This window comes from Jaculus jaculus, chromosome 3 (assembly GCF_020740685.1).
Source record: "Jaculus jaculus isolate mJacJac1 chromosome 3, mJacJac1.mat.Y.cur, whole genome shotgun sequence".
In the NCBI taxonomy this organism is placed as follows: domain Eukaryota; kingdom Metazoa; phylum Chordata; class Mammalia; order Rodentia; family Dipodidae; genus Jaculus; species Jaculus jaculus.
This window is the reverse complement of record NC_059104.1, coordinates 47,686,255-47,702,076: the sequence shown is the minus strand read 5'-3', so window position 1 is coordinate 47,702,076 and position 15,822 is coordinate 47,686,255.

Sequence of the window (15,822 nt, the reverse complement as noted above, 5' to 3'; positions counted from 1 at the left end):
TTTTTCCACATCCCCGCCAACATTTATGATCATTTGTTTTCATGATGGTTGATGGTGGCTAATCTGACAGGAGTGAGATGGAATCTCCATGTAATTTTAATCTGCATTTCCCTGATGACTAGTGACATACAGCATTTTTTAGATGTTTATATGCCATTCATATTTCTTCCTTTGAGAATGCTCTATTTATCTCCTAGCCCATTTTTTGATTGGCTTGTTTGATTCCTTATTATTTAACTTTTTGAGTTCTTTGTATATCCTAGATATTCATCTTCTATCAGATATATTGCTGGCTAAAAGTTTTTCCCATTCTGTAGGTTGCCTCTTTGCTTTTTTCACTGTGTCCTTTGCAGTGCAAAATCTTTGTAATTTCATGAGGTCCCAGTGATTAATCTGTGGTTTTATTGCCTGAGCAATTGGGATTGTATTCACAAAGACTTTGCCAAGACCAATATGTTAAAGGGTCTCCCCTACTTTTTCCATTAGCAGTTTCAGAGTTTCAGGTCTAATGTTAAGGTCTTTAATCCATTTGGACTTAATTCTTGTACATGGAAAGAGAGAAGAGTCTATTTTCATCCTTCTACAGATATATATCCAGTTTTCCCAACACCATTTGCTGAAGAGGCTGTCTTTTCTCCAATGAGTATTTTTGGCATTTTTATCGAATATCAGGTGGCTATAGCTACCTGGACTTACATCTGGGTCCTCTATTCTGTTCCACTGATCTACATGTCTGTTTTTATTCCAGTACCATGCTGTTTTTGCTACTATGCCTATGTAGTATAGGTTAAAATCAGATATGGTAATATCACCAGCCTTATTTTTGTGCTCAGTATTATTCTAGATATTCTAGGGTTTGTTTTTTTTTTTTTTTTGATTCCAAATGAATTTTTGGATTTTTTTTTTTTTCTTTATTTCCATGAAGAATGCCTTTGGAATTTTGATAGGAATTGCATTAAATGTGTAGATTAAGATTGCTATTTTCACAATATTGATTCTTCCAATCCAGGAACAAGGCATGTTTCTCCAATTTCTAGTGTCTTCTGCAATTTCCCGCTTGAGTATTTTAAAATTCTCATTGTAGAGATTCTTTACTTCCTTGGTTAGATTAATTCCAAGGTACTTTATTAATTTTTTTAATGCAATTGTGAATGGGAGTGATTCTCTGACTTTATCCTCTGTGTGTTTGTTGTTAGCATATATGAAGGCTACTGATTTCTGTGTATTTATTTTGTATCCTGCTACATGGCTGTAGGTTTTGATCAGCTCTAACAGTTTGCTAGTAGAGTCTTTAGGGTCCTTTATGTATAGAATCATGTCATCTGCAAATAATGATAACTTGACCTCTTCCTTTCCAACTTGTATCCCTTTTATCTGTGTATCTTGCCTTATTGCTATGGATAAGACTTCCAAACCTATATTAGATAAAAGTGGGGACAGTGGACACTGTCTTGTTCCTGATTTTAGTGGAAAAGCTTCCAGTTTTTCCCCATTTAGTAATATATTGGCTGTAGGCTTGTCATAAACAGCTTTTATTATACGGAGATATGTTCCTTCTATTCCCTGTCTCTGTAGGACTTTTATCATGAAGGGATGTTGGATTTTGTCAAATGATTTATCTGCATCTAATGAGATCATCATGTGATTTTTGTCTTTCAACCCATTTATATAATGTATTGCATTTATAGATTTGCGTATATTGAACCATCCCTGCATCTCTGGGATAAAGCCTACTTGGTCAGGGTGAATGATCTTTTTGATATATTCTTGTATTCTGTTTGCCAATATTTTGTAGAGAATTTTTGCATTTATGTTCATGAGGGGGATTGGTCAATAATTTTCTTTTTTTATTCTATCTTTGCCTGGTTTTGGTATCAGGGTGATGCTGGCTTCATAGAAGGAGTTTTGTAGAATTCCTTCTTTTTGTATTTCCTGGAAAAGCTTAAGAAGCAATGGTGTTAGCTCTTCCTTAAAGGTCTGGTAAAATTCAGCAGTTAATCCACCTGGTCTGGGGCTTTTTTTATTTGGTAGAATATTGATAACTGTTCGGATCTCCATGCTTTTTATAGGTCTATGTAAGTGATTAATCTCATCTTGATTTCATTTAGGTAGGTCATATAAATCAAGGAAATCATCCATTTCTTTCAGATTTTCATACCTTGTGGAGTATATGCTTTTATAGTATATCCCTATGAATTTTTGAATTTCTCTGGAATCTGTTGTGATGTTATTTTGTTCATCTCTAATTTTATCAATTTGTGTCTCTTCTCTCTTTCTTTTGGTCAGATTTGCTGAGGGTTTATCAATCTTGTTTTTTCCTTTCTAAGAACCAACTCTTTGTTTCATTAATTTTTTGGATTTTTTTTGCTCCTCTTTCATTAATTTCTGCCCTAATCTTTATTATTTGTTCCCATCTACTTATTTTTGGTTTGCCTTGTTCTTCTTTTTCCAAGGCTTTAAGGTGAAGCATTAGGTCGTTTACTTGCGACCTTTCTAATTTCTTAATATAGGTACTTATGGCTATATATTTACCTCTTAGAACTGCCTTCATTGTGTCCCAGAAATTTTGGTATGTTGTGTTCTCATTATCATTTGACTCTATAAGTTGATTTCCTTCTTGATTTCTGCATTGACCCATTCATCATTTAGTAGTGTATTGTTTAGTTTCCATGATTTTGTGTATGCTCTATAGCCTTTCTTGCTACTGATTTGTAGTTTAATTCCACTGTGGTCAGATAGAATGCAAGGAATTATTTCAATTTTCCTGAATTTGTTAAGATTTGCTTTGTGTCCTAATATATGGTCTATTTTATAGAATGTTCTATGTGCTGCTGAAAAGAATGTATATTTTGCAGCATTTGGATGAAATGTCCTGTATATATCTGTTAGGCCCATTCCTTCTATGACCTCATTTAGTCCAGATGTCTCTCTGTTTATTTTTTCCTGGGATGACCTGTCAACTGATGACAGAGGGGTATTAAAGTCACCTACCACCACTGTGTTTGGTGTTATCTGTGACCTTAGTTCTAATAGTGTTTGATGAATTTGGGAGCCCCCATGTTAGGTGCATATATTGTAATGTCCTTGTGTTGGAGTGTGCCCTTAATCAATAAAAAGTGACCTTCCTTATCTTTCTTGACCAACGTTGGACTGAAGTCTACTTTGTCAGATATTAGGATAGCAACCCCTGCTTGTTTTCTAGGCCCATTTGCTTGAAATACCTTTTTCCAACCTTTTACCCTAAGATAACATCTATCCTTTGTAGAAAGGTGAGTTTCTTGGAGCAAACAAATTGTAGAATACTGTTTTGTAAGCCAGTCTGCAAACCTATGTCTTTTGGTTGGGGCCTTGAGGCTGTTGATATTAAGAGATATTATTGAAAGGTGTGTATTTCTGTTTGCCGTTTTTGTTGTTCCATTTCTCCCTTTTCTCTCTTGTGTTACCTAGTATTTGAGTATTGCTTGTTTTTTTCCAGGTTCCTTATACGTGTGCTTTTCCTTTTCTTCAGCATGGAGAATCCTATCAAGTATTTTCTGTAGAGCTGGTTTTGTCTTCAAATACTCCTTTAACCTGCTTTTGTCATGGAATGTCCTTATTTCTCAGTCTATTTGAATGGATAGCTTTGCAAGATAAAGTAACCTTGGTTGACAGTTGTTATCTTTCAGAACTTGGAATACATCACTCCATGCCCTTCTGGCTTTTAAAGTTTTTGTTGAATAATCTGTTGTATTCCTGATGGGCTTGCCTTTGTAGGTAACTTGATTTTTCTCTAACTGCTTTCAATATTTTTTTCTTGGTTTGTGTGTTTGGTAGTTTGATTAAAATATGACGAGGTGAGGTTCTTTACAGGTTTTATCTGGCTGGGGTTCCAAAGGCTTTCTGTATCTGCATTGGCACTTCTTTCCCAATTTGGGGGAAGTTTTCTTCTATGATTTTGTTGAAGATGCCTACTATGCCTTTGGAGTGGAATTCTTCTCCTTCTACTATGCCCTGAATTCTTATATTTGATCTTTCCATAGTGTCCCGAACATCTTGAAATTTCCACTCATACTTTTCTATAAGTTTGTCGTTCTTTTCCTTGGACCGTATTAGTTCTGCCAGCTGGTCTTCTAGATTAGATATTCTGTCCTCTCCTTCATCTATTCTACTGGTTAGTGTTTCTATAGAGTTTTTTATTTCATTAACTGTGTTCTTCATTGCTAGTAATTCTAACTGTTTTTTTCTTTATTATTTCTATTTTCTTATTTATGTCTTGTATTGCCTTCTTTATTTCATGAAATTGGTGTCCTGCGTCTTCTTTGATTTTCTCTTTGATTCCTTCTTTGATTCCTTTGACTTGTTCTTTGACTTCTTTGAACATATTTTCAATCATTCTTTTGAAATCTTCCTCAGGTCTTTCCTCTAACTCATTCTCACTGGAGGTCATTTCTGATTCATTAATACTGTTAGGTGGATTTTTATTGTCTTGCTTTTTAGTGTTTCTTGAGTTATAATGTATATATTTTTGCATCTTGGATTAAGTTAATGCTTGGATTTTCTTGGTAACTGGGTATTCTTAGCTGTATCAATTGATTTGATGTTATATATCTTCAGGGTAGGAGCTTAAGGTGTTAGGTGTGGCTCTTAAGGCTCTTGGAGTATCTACAAAGGTGTTCCTAGGGGTTGAGTTTACCTGATATGTGGAACCTTGGTTTGATTCCCTAGGATCCACATAAGTCATAAGCACAAGGGGATGCATGTGTCTGAAGTTCATTTGTAGTGGTTGGAGGCCCTGGTGGGTCCATTCTAATTCTCCCTCTCTCTGCCTTTTTCTCTCTCTCAATAAATAAATGCAAGTAAAGTATGAAAAGAAAAAGAAAATAAAAACTATATACTACATCTTAGTTATCCATTCATCTAATGATGGACATCTGGGTTGATTCCACCTCTTAGCTATTATGAATTGAGCAGCTATAAACATCATTGAACAAATCTCTCTGGAAAGTGGTGTAGAGCTTTTTGGGTACATGTGGTATATCTACATGATGGAACTCTACATGGCAGTAAGGAAAAATGACACAATGAAATTTGAAGAAAAATTGTTGAATCTGGAACAGATCATTCACAGTGAACTAGGTAGTCACAGAACGATAATGCCACATAGTCTCACTCAGCTACAGGTCCTAACCTGAATCTACCCAAGATGCTGGCATACCTAGCAAGCATCTGAAGGACCAGAAAATAAGGTGGGCAGGGAGGGAGGGGAGGATGAGGGAAGGGGTGGAGGACACAAAACTGGACCCAAATGGCAGTGGTACCATAAAATTCTATGTTCTAAAAGGCAGACCAAATGTTTGAACCTTTAGAAGGCCCTTAGAACAAAATTCTGAATCACACGACCCTGGAGAGCTATGATGAAGACTGACCTTAATCATCTGTTTCTGTTTCTCTCCCTCTCTTCCTCCCTTCCTCCCTCCCTCCTTCCATCTCTTCTCTCTCTCTCTCTTTCTCTTTTATATCACTTATCTTTTACTTCCCTCTTTTCTTTAGTGCTGATCTGTAACACCCAGTACCAGCAGGTGGTTATCATTCACAATGAGCTTTTGATCAGAGAGAACTACAAGGTTTCCCAAAAGAAGACAGATTTCTGTCAGAGTACTTGATGACTCACCAAAGGTTAGTGGTAAGACCCTACTGCTGAAGACACCATATGCTGTCAGCACATAACATGGAATGACATGGCTGGAAGCTAAAAGAGAGTCATTCCCAGACAGTGCATCTAGTGACAGAAGGTGCTACATGAGCGATTTGAGGAAAATGGCCAATATCTGTCCAAGCAATACATGTTCTAACCTACATAGCAGCAAACAACTTGACTTGATGCTCACACAAGTGCAATAGTGATGAACAGCCATGGTGGGAAACCAACTTCTCTTGATTTGGCTAACTGATCTGCTCAGTGGGACAGAACCCATAGCTGCAGCTGGGAAACAAGTCAGAACCATATCTGAACATGAGCCTGCTCTCCATTACCTAGTTCCCACCAATTGTGGGCTAAAGGAAGGCCTATAGATATTAAGTTATCTCTAAAAAGTAATGGTTAACCCATTTATCTGGTGGTAACTTTACTCTCTGTAGGACAATCTGCTTTCTTTTCTTTTTTCTTTTTTTTTTTTTTTTTTTTTTTCAGATAGACTCAGTTCCTAAGGAGAGAACCACCTCATCATACCTCAAAAGGGCCCCAGCTGAAACTACAAATAATTGAGAAACAAGTAGGAGTGTTGTTTTCTTGGTGAACCTGGTACCAGCACAATGGTGAAGGAGATAGACAAAGAGAACAATCAATTCCTACCAAACAAGATATCCAGAGACACAGAGGCTCCCAAGTCCTTATTACTGAAGCAGACCTAAAATGAACCCAACATGGCTCAGGGAAAATTGCAGAAGAGAGGGTGGAAACTTATTGGGTCATACACAGGGACATTTCCTCCTGTCCATAACTGATGGCTAACCCCAAAATGCATGACCCATATACCCCAACAAGGAGCGTCCCTGTGGAGGTGGGAGGACATGAAGGATGCTAACAATGGTACCAACTTGACTGTATTCACTAAGTGCAAAACTAATTAAAAATATTAAAAAAAAATGAAATATAATTCTTTCAATTATCAAATTGAGGCATTTTAAATTCTGAACGAGGTATCAGTGTGGTATGAGGAAAGCCATTGCTGCATGAGATTAATCTTGAAATATGCCTCCACCTTGATGGGATCTCTTTGTGTAAAGTTCGCCTTTGCCCATAATTACAATAAGAAAAAATTTAAGAAGTTTATAAATTCTGATTTTATGAAACATGCTAAATAAAATGCAATTTAAAAATAATCTGTACTTTTTAATTTTAATTTTTAAATTTAATTTTCTAAAACAAATGATTAAATTTTGAAATCACCTATGTGGTCTATCTTATATTCCTCTTTTTCTTTTTATATTTTCTAGATATGTATGATCAGAATAGCACATGTGCTACCATGTGCACATGTCGAGATAGAGGACAGCCCATGCTATCATCCTTACCTTCTACCTTCTTTTAAGTATGAACTTTGGCTCTATGTTTGTTTACTTCTGCCTCTTCCAGGAGTGCTAGTCCATGAGATTCCACTGTTCTCCTGCCTCTGCCTCCCAATTCAGCATAGACATGCTGGTTTTACAAAGCCTTGTTTTAAAACACATGCAGCTTTTCATATGTCCTGGGGATCAGAACTCAGATACTGTTTGTGCAGCAAGCACTTTATCCACTGAACCATTGCTCCAAACTTATATTTCTTTTCTGTGAAGCTCTTCTATGTATTCAATGGACAGAATACTATTTGCTCCATTTTATATGTATTGTTTTTACAATTGTATTTATAAATTAATTTTGAATATCAATATTGAAAATGGGTAAGAAATTTTCTCCCTATACCTACTAAGATTCAATTGCTGTCAAACAGTGACTGACCAGAATCACAGCTTGTTGACAGTTTGTTGATGCCATTTGAACAGTAAGATGAAGCTTGGGTTAATATAGGTTTGCCTGTTTTCTAGCCCAGCAAATTAATTTTGGGGTAGCTTTTGATTTAATGAGCTATGTAAAATGGCAGCTGAATCCCATTGTATCACTTTTCCCTTTCAACTGATATTTAATTTCTTCCTATTTGCTATTCAGATTTATTTTTTTACATGGATATACACATGTATGTATTTTATAATAAAGTCTATTATTAGAGTGTCAAATTGTTTGCATTCCTCTATGTATACTCAAATACATATCTTAATTTGCATAAAAGATGAGCATATTACCAAATTGATAAGGTCTAAAACATCAAAATACTAAAATATTAAATTGCCTATTATGATTATTTAAGCAATGTAGAGAAATGTCAGTAATTTATTATTAATTAAAATAACTTTTAACGTTGGTGTTAGTAAACAAAACTTTATATATTCCTGGTTTGAATCAATTAAAACATATTTAGAGGTATTTCTGCAGAAAAGTAAATTGCAGAAGTTTTGCTTCTTTTTTTTCTGGTTCTTTGTTGGGATATATTATTACAGTGGATTTACAAATCCATTTTGCTAGACATTTAATGTTTTATTATTTTTCAATGTGTTTAAGGTCATAAAATTAAGTAAAGATTTAGTATTATGTTTTTAATAATTATCTACTCCACTTTTTACACAATACTAAATTAAACTTATCTTGATGGGTTAATACTAAATGCTGCTACTATTTCTGTAGTATTATTAATAAGAATACAGGTTTACCTTGAATATTAATTGACTGCATACCAAAATTAAATTTTATTTAAATGATTCTTTTGATAGATTTTTTTTTTCCATTTTCCTTAAGACCTATGTAGAACTACACAATAGTTCCATTGCTACGAAGATCTTTAGTAATGGTCAAATCACTATGCAGTAAAGAAATAAAATTAAGAAAACATTAAAAACAGAATGCCAAACCTCTCCATAGATTTAGCAACCCCATCTCATTGCTCACAAATAAAGGCAAGGTAAACTTTGGACATGATATGTTTAGTCTCTAAGTGTGTTGATGATGTCACAGGCGTACTCATAAAATATCCACATGAATGGATTAGACATATGTAGGCTCATTCAATATATCTCATTGCCCTACTTGAAGGGCATAGCCTTAAATTTAGTGAAGATTAACTTCTGGAACTCTCCTACCTAGATCTGGGCAAACTGCTTTTAGGAGTAGACTGTGAGAGGTGCAAGAGCTGTCAGTATCTTAATCCCAGCAGTGGGCTAGCTGTCTGAGGAACAAAGACAGTAAAGGGTTTAGTTTAATTCATTAATCATCCTGCTGCATCTGCTGCCACTACTGTTATGATGTTACTATGTATGTGTCTCTGCATGCATGTATTAATGAGCAATTTTATTGAACAGTGAAAAATCAGTAATACATGAATAAGTAGTACATTATATGAGCAAAGGACAAAGAACTTTTGACTTGGATAATCTTTTACTATTTGTTTAGGGATATAACCTGCTCAACTGTGCTGATCCAGAACACATTTATAAGATCCCAGGAGCAACCACATTATGCCCACCTAGTTCTTTCAAAAGATCTATGGGCCCATAATTACTGACCACATTGACTTCACCACTGTGATCAGCACTTCTTAGCCATGTATTTTTGTTCTGAGTTGAAAGTCCAACAAAGCCATTGAAGATACGAACATCAAGTGTATCTTAAAATAAATCAGAATCTCTAAATTTTTTTTTATCAATATTGGTTATCTGTGGTATTCAGGCCAAAGGTATACCAAACTATGGGTAATGTCATATTGCTTTAAGCCCATGGATTACACAGTTGTAAGATTAATTTTGAAGCAAGTTACAAGTAAGGAATTTAGCATCTCACAGCAATAATATCACAAAACCTGTTTGTAAGGTCTATAAAAAATATTTCTATAGTTCTTTCATATAGCTCATTCAGTTTGTTCTTCAGTTCATCCCCATATTTCATAAAGAAAAAAATATTTTAAAAAGAATTCTAACTACTGATTTGGTTTCTATGTATTTATGTTGAATATTATATGTCTTGTTGGAGAATATCAACAAAATAATTAGAACATAATGTTATGGGAGAAGTGTACCATGAAATAAGTTAGTGATTGCTGTTTAGGAACTTGTTAAATTCTTCTAATTTGAGTTCAACTCAATGTATTTTGTATCTACACATGAATATTAATCACTCATTTTCTCTGTTACATTTCTGAGATATAAAGGATTTTGTTGAGCTTCCATTTATTTTCAGAATTTGTGTTTCACTTTTTATTTGCTACCAAAAACAAATGAATATGTACAATTTTAATATTAAATTTATTCTGAGGCATATTCTATTTCATTAAGTAAATTCTCACTTCATATGATACACCAGAAATCAATGTAAAGAGTGTATAATCTTCAATTCTATTTTCATTTCTCTGGAAGTTAAAATTGCATTGGAGAACTCTTTCCTTAGTATACAGGAAGACACATGAATTCCTTGTCACTAAGGTCTGTCACCAGGACATCTTAAAAAGGGCTATTTTATTGAATGTGTCATCTAAATCACTTTTCCCATCAATTCTGAAGCTATTTGTAGTCAAAAGTAATGAATGTTTCAGCTGTTACTTTGTAGGGTTCAAAGTGATGTATTAGAAAATCAAAGTTAAAGTGCAATGAATAAAAACTTCATTGAACTTCAGATAGCAATATTGCCAAGGCAATTACATCAAAAAGCAGCCCCTTCTTTGATGTTATTAGCAATTGTCAATTTAATTATATTCAATATTACCATGTTGTACAAATATTTGATATTAATATATAGGTCAAAGATAAGCATTTATCAGGAAAGGAAGACTCATTTGTTGGAAGAAGTGAGATAGGGAAGCCTATAGAAGAATTCATTATTCATGCCACAAAGTCTGTGAAATAAAGTAGGTCATGATTCATTCTAGTCATTTATTCCAGTATTAGAGAAGGAAGTAACTCCTATTCAAAAAAAGGAAACTGTTTATCAGCCTTCAATATGAGCAACAAGCAGCCTAATTAAAAGTGCATTATTTGATAAGATGGGAAGGCAAATGCAACTTTATCATAACAATGTACTATTTAAAGTATGAAGAAATAATGTGGAAAATAATATTCAGAACAGTTTTGTAAAAACTTAGTTATATCTACAAAATGTTTGAGATCACTTATCAATTATCTCAGCTTCAAAATATGGTTGATAAAGGGAGTGTTTTTAATTGATATTGACATATTATTTAAAGGCACCAGGTTATATGACTTTGACATAATTTTGACACATGATCACTTGTCTATTTCTGATAGAAATCTATCATATTGTCTTTATGATGAATATTTAAACTTTGTGTTCAACAAATGTTTAGGTGCAGAAGATTTTTGAAGTAAATATGATGGTTCAACTCTACAGAATAATAAATAAAATCAAAATTATATTTTCATAATTACTTCCAACTATTGAGGAATTACAAGGTACTATCATCTACTGGTGAAAAATGTCTCTTAATTTATTTTTGCTAGCTGTGGTTATAATAGGGACTACACAAACAATTTTACTGAAGGCTAATTGAAATTTATTCTCATGGTAATTTGAAGCCAAAATATATGATTTTATATAATAGTATTTAATGTCTTATTTCTTTGAAATACTATTAAACCTGAAACTACAAATAAAATCAGATAAAGCATTGTGTCAACAATAGGACATATCTTTGAAAACTTTGCCAAATGAAGGTCACAACATGTTCTTTAAATCTATATTTAAATCAAATTAGCAAATTGAAACTTTAACTAATATAAGCATAGAGCTCTTTACATAAGTAATGTTTTTGAATGTTGAAAATATGGTTGTATATGATCCTAGTTTCCTTATTATTTGCTTGAATTGAAAATTTTCATAAGTAGCTTTTACATTCAATTATATAATAACCATTTTTGTTATAAAATTAGGGGCTCAATATAAATAATATCATTTCAGTTCAGTATAATTAATTAAAATAAATGTGACTTGAATTCTCCATACTAATACATTAAAATTTAACTGTAGACTATAGCAGTGTCCAGGAATTCATACATTAAAGAACTGAGTAGAGTTGAATAAAGGTCATGAACATTAAATGGTATACAATTCGATTCAATTAACCTTGTTCTTTGATAGGAGGCCTGCATGTAGATATCATAGATATGAAGAGCTTGTCCTCAATACATTGTAGGAGAATAAATATGTGCATACTTAATGAAACACAGATATAAAATATGTACAATTTTTATCAGTTAATGTAAGTCAAATTCACTTTATTTACTATATTTACAGGAAATCAACCTGTTACCAATACATGATGTATAAAAGAATGCCCAAGTCACAGGCTATTTTGCAAGCATCTTTCCTGCTCATAATTACTGTTAGAATATATTTCCAGTGAAATTTTCAGGTATATTTCACCCAAAGTTTTGTGTAAATGGCTTCTTGCTCAGTCTATTTATAATTAAAGTTTTGCTTCTATATGTTTTCTTATTCTTTTCCAGTATATAAAAAGCTTAAAAGTTATTATCCCTACATCACAGGAACTATCCTTATCTGAGTAAAATTAATATATTACCTTTGATTCGTCAGAGAATTGAGATCACAGATTTCAAAGAAAATGTGTTCTGGGCAGAGTTAAACATGTCAGAATGATTTTATTATTTACTGTTACAATAAAGGAGTGTAATTAAATTTCAAGTTTATTAAAATAGAATGCAAGAGGTATTTTAAGTCATAGAAAGATTAATAGTAATATGGGACACTGGAGGGATTGGTGATCAAAGGTGATTATACACATTCACAAAATAGTGTATGAAAATGTATGGTAAGATGAGAAGGGAAGAAAGAGGTTGTATTTTTTTATAAATTGAAAATTTTCTAAATAGAAAATCTCAAGGAATTAAAAGTAAAGTGTAGAATTAAATGACAACGGTGTGTGAAATGTCAATATGTATAAGTCAAATCTAGAAGTGATGAACAATTACAATTTGAAACTCTAAAGACAAAACATTTATATTAGTAAAAATAAAATAAATGTGTAGGTAAAGTATAACAAAATATATATGTTAACAAAACTGATTATGACAAATGACATCTAAGATAAAAATTCATGAGCTGGAGAGATGGCTTAGCAGTTAAGCACTTGCCTGTGAAGACTAAGGACCCCAGTTCAAGGCTCGATTCCCCAGGACCCACATTAGCCAGATACACAAGGGGGCGCACGCATCTGGAGTTCGTTTGCAGTGGCTAGAGGCCCTGGCACACCCATTCTCTCTCTCTATCTGCCTCTTTCTCTCTCTGTCTGTCACTCTCAAATAAATAAATAAATAAAATTCATTGAGTAATGATCTATTTTAATGCATAGACAATTAATTAGTATTAATTTTCCACATCTTTAAGTACAGATTCAAGAAAATATTGACATAAACACTAAGAAAATGTTTTGTTGATATTGGCAAATATATTCTGAAATTTATATGGAAAGTTGCAAAGACTCAAAAAGGAAATCATGGCATATTCACTTTTTTCTTGTTAAAATTTTACTTTTAAAAAATTTATTAGTATTATCATTATTTTTATTATTAGGGGTAGAATTGGCATTCTAGGGCCTCCAGCTACTGCAAATGTACTCCAGATGCATGAGCCATCACATAAATCTGGCTTACATGAGGTCTGAGTAATTGAACCCGGGTTCTTAGGCTTTGTAGGCAATTACTTTAAAGGCTAAGGTATCTCTCTAGCCAACTTTTCCTTCTTTAAATTTTCATAGAGAATATTGAAAATTAGTCATATTTATATGGGGTTATAATTTTGTGTCCTCTCTCTTATCTCCTCTCTGGATAATTACAGTGGGATGAGGATGCACCATTGGCAGTTTGAGAATCACAACTCTCTTGGTATGTGTGTATGTAGCTCTTGTAACATAAAAATACCAGACAAAAGAAATGACAGAGAACTGTCACTAGCAATCTTTAATATTTTACATAGAGAAAGCAAGCTATGCTGGTATTAATGAAATAATATTCAAATATATCACTGTAACTGAATATGAGACCTAGAAATATCCCCATCAAGAAATGAGTAAGGTAATTGATAGTGAGGCATTCATTTGGCAAATAGAATGTATATTCATATGAGAAAAACATCTAACAGCTTCACAAATTAACTGAAAGTACAGATTTGGCCTAAATGCAGAATATAACAATATTATGATTAATATAATACAAGAACAAAAAAATGGTGACTTTAGGATGGTCAGTGAATTTTTGCCTACAATAACAAAAATACAGTACATAACAAGACAAGTTATACTTCGTTGAAGTTAAGTATGGTCTCTAGTTATGAGAATTTTGATAAAGCTAAAAACAAAACACTAAGTAACACATACATAATATTCTTTTAATAAATGAAAAATTGACTATGAGAAGGAAGTCATTGGGATTTTAAGTTGCCCTTTAAATAAAATGATATACATTTTGAAGTCATCCTGAAAAATTTGTACAGACTACTAAACTCTGAACAGTTTGACTTAACAACAATTAATGTACTGGTATTATTCCGTGCTAAAATAAAATTTTAAGCAATATTCTCACTTACATGAAAGTTCAATGTTAAATAAAATAATATTTATTTAAGCTACTGAAATCTTAGTGGAAACAAATCATTCATATATATACATATGCATGTATGTATATATGTACATATATATGTACATATATTTTAAGAACTCTTCAAAAGTTAATGTATTCTTTTAGTTTTAAAAATGTACACCCAGAACCAGGTGTGGTGGTGCACACCTCTAAACCCAGCACTCAGGAAGCAGAGGTAGGAGGATTGCTATGAGTTTGAGGCCACCCTGAGACCCACATAGTGATTTCCAGGTCAGTCTGGGCTAGAGTGAGACTCTACCTTGAAAAACAAAAACAAAACAAAACAAAGAAAGTACACTCAGCTAGAGAGTTAAATATTTAGGATTCTCATTTTTAAATAATTATTTATTTAGAGAGAGAAAGAGAGAAATCTAGAGGGAGAATGGACACCCTACTGCTGCTGTAAGCGAACTCCCAAAGCATGTGCCACAATGTCCATCTGAATTTTGATGGGTACTTCTTAACATAACCTGGGGTATCAGGCTTTTCAAGCAAGCATCTTTAATAGCTTTTTAAAAAAATACATATTTATTATTTTGTTTGTTTGGGGGGGGGGGCTTAGGTAGAAAGAATGGGCATACCAGGGCTTCCCACCACTGCAATCGATCTCCAGACACAAATGACACACTAAAATAGATATTTAGAATTAAGAAAGACATTGCAATAAGAAGCATCCTTAAGAGAAACAAATGAACACAGAAACTGGTTCAATTGTATAGAAAACCAATGCACTGAATAGCAAAGCAATCGAGAACTGTTATGTGAGATTTTTTTTTTTTAAAAAAGAATTATTCTACACATAATGAGAGAAAATAGCCACATAAATCCATTTGCAATTGGAACTTTTCTGAATTTGACAATATTCCTAAAATACAATTAAGGCCATACTGAGGCATACCAGGGAGACTCACCTATCCCTGGCACCAAGCAAGTGCTAAGCATAGGTAAAAAGTTACAGTCACTGTTAGTTTGCATTTGTTTGTTTTCTTGTTGAGACAATACCCCTAACAAAAGTAACTTAAAGAAAAAAGGGGGGCTGGAGAGATGGCTTAGTGGTTAAGCGCTTGCCTGTGAAGCCTAAGGACCCCGGTTCGAGGCTCGGTTCCCCAGGTCCCACGTTAGCCAGAATGCACAAGGGGGCGCACGCATCTGGAGTTCATTTGCAGTGGCTGGAAGCCCTGGCGTGCCCATTCTCTTTCTGTGTGTGTCTCTCTCTGTCACTCTCAAATAAATAAAAAGAAAAAAATTTTAAAAAAAAAGAAAAAAAAAGAAAAAAGAGTTTATTTTCTTCCAAAATTTGAGAAGATACAGTCCATCATGCCAGAGAATTTATGTTGACAGAAACATGATGAGGCTGGTCACTTTGTGTCCTAATTCACAAAGCAGAGAGAGATAAATGCTCAGCTTGCTTTTCTTCTTTTCCCTTTCATTCAGCCTGCAACCAAAGTCCATAGGATTACACCATCCTGACTAAGGGTAGGCCTTTCTTCCTCTCTCAAATCTCTCTGGAAACATCACTCACCGATTCATCCAAAGGTATGTCCTTTAGAGGATTCTAAATCAGATCACTGACATGAGGATTACCTTTTACAG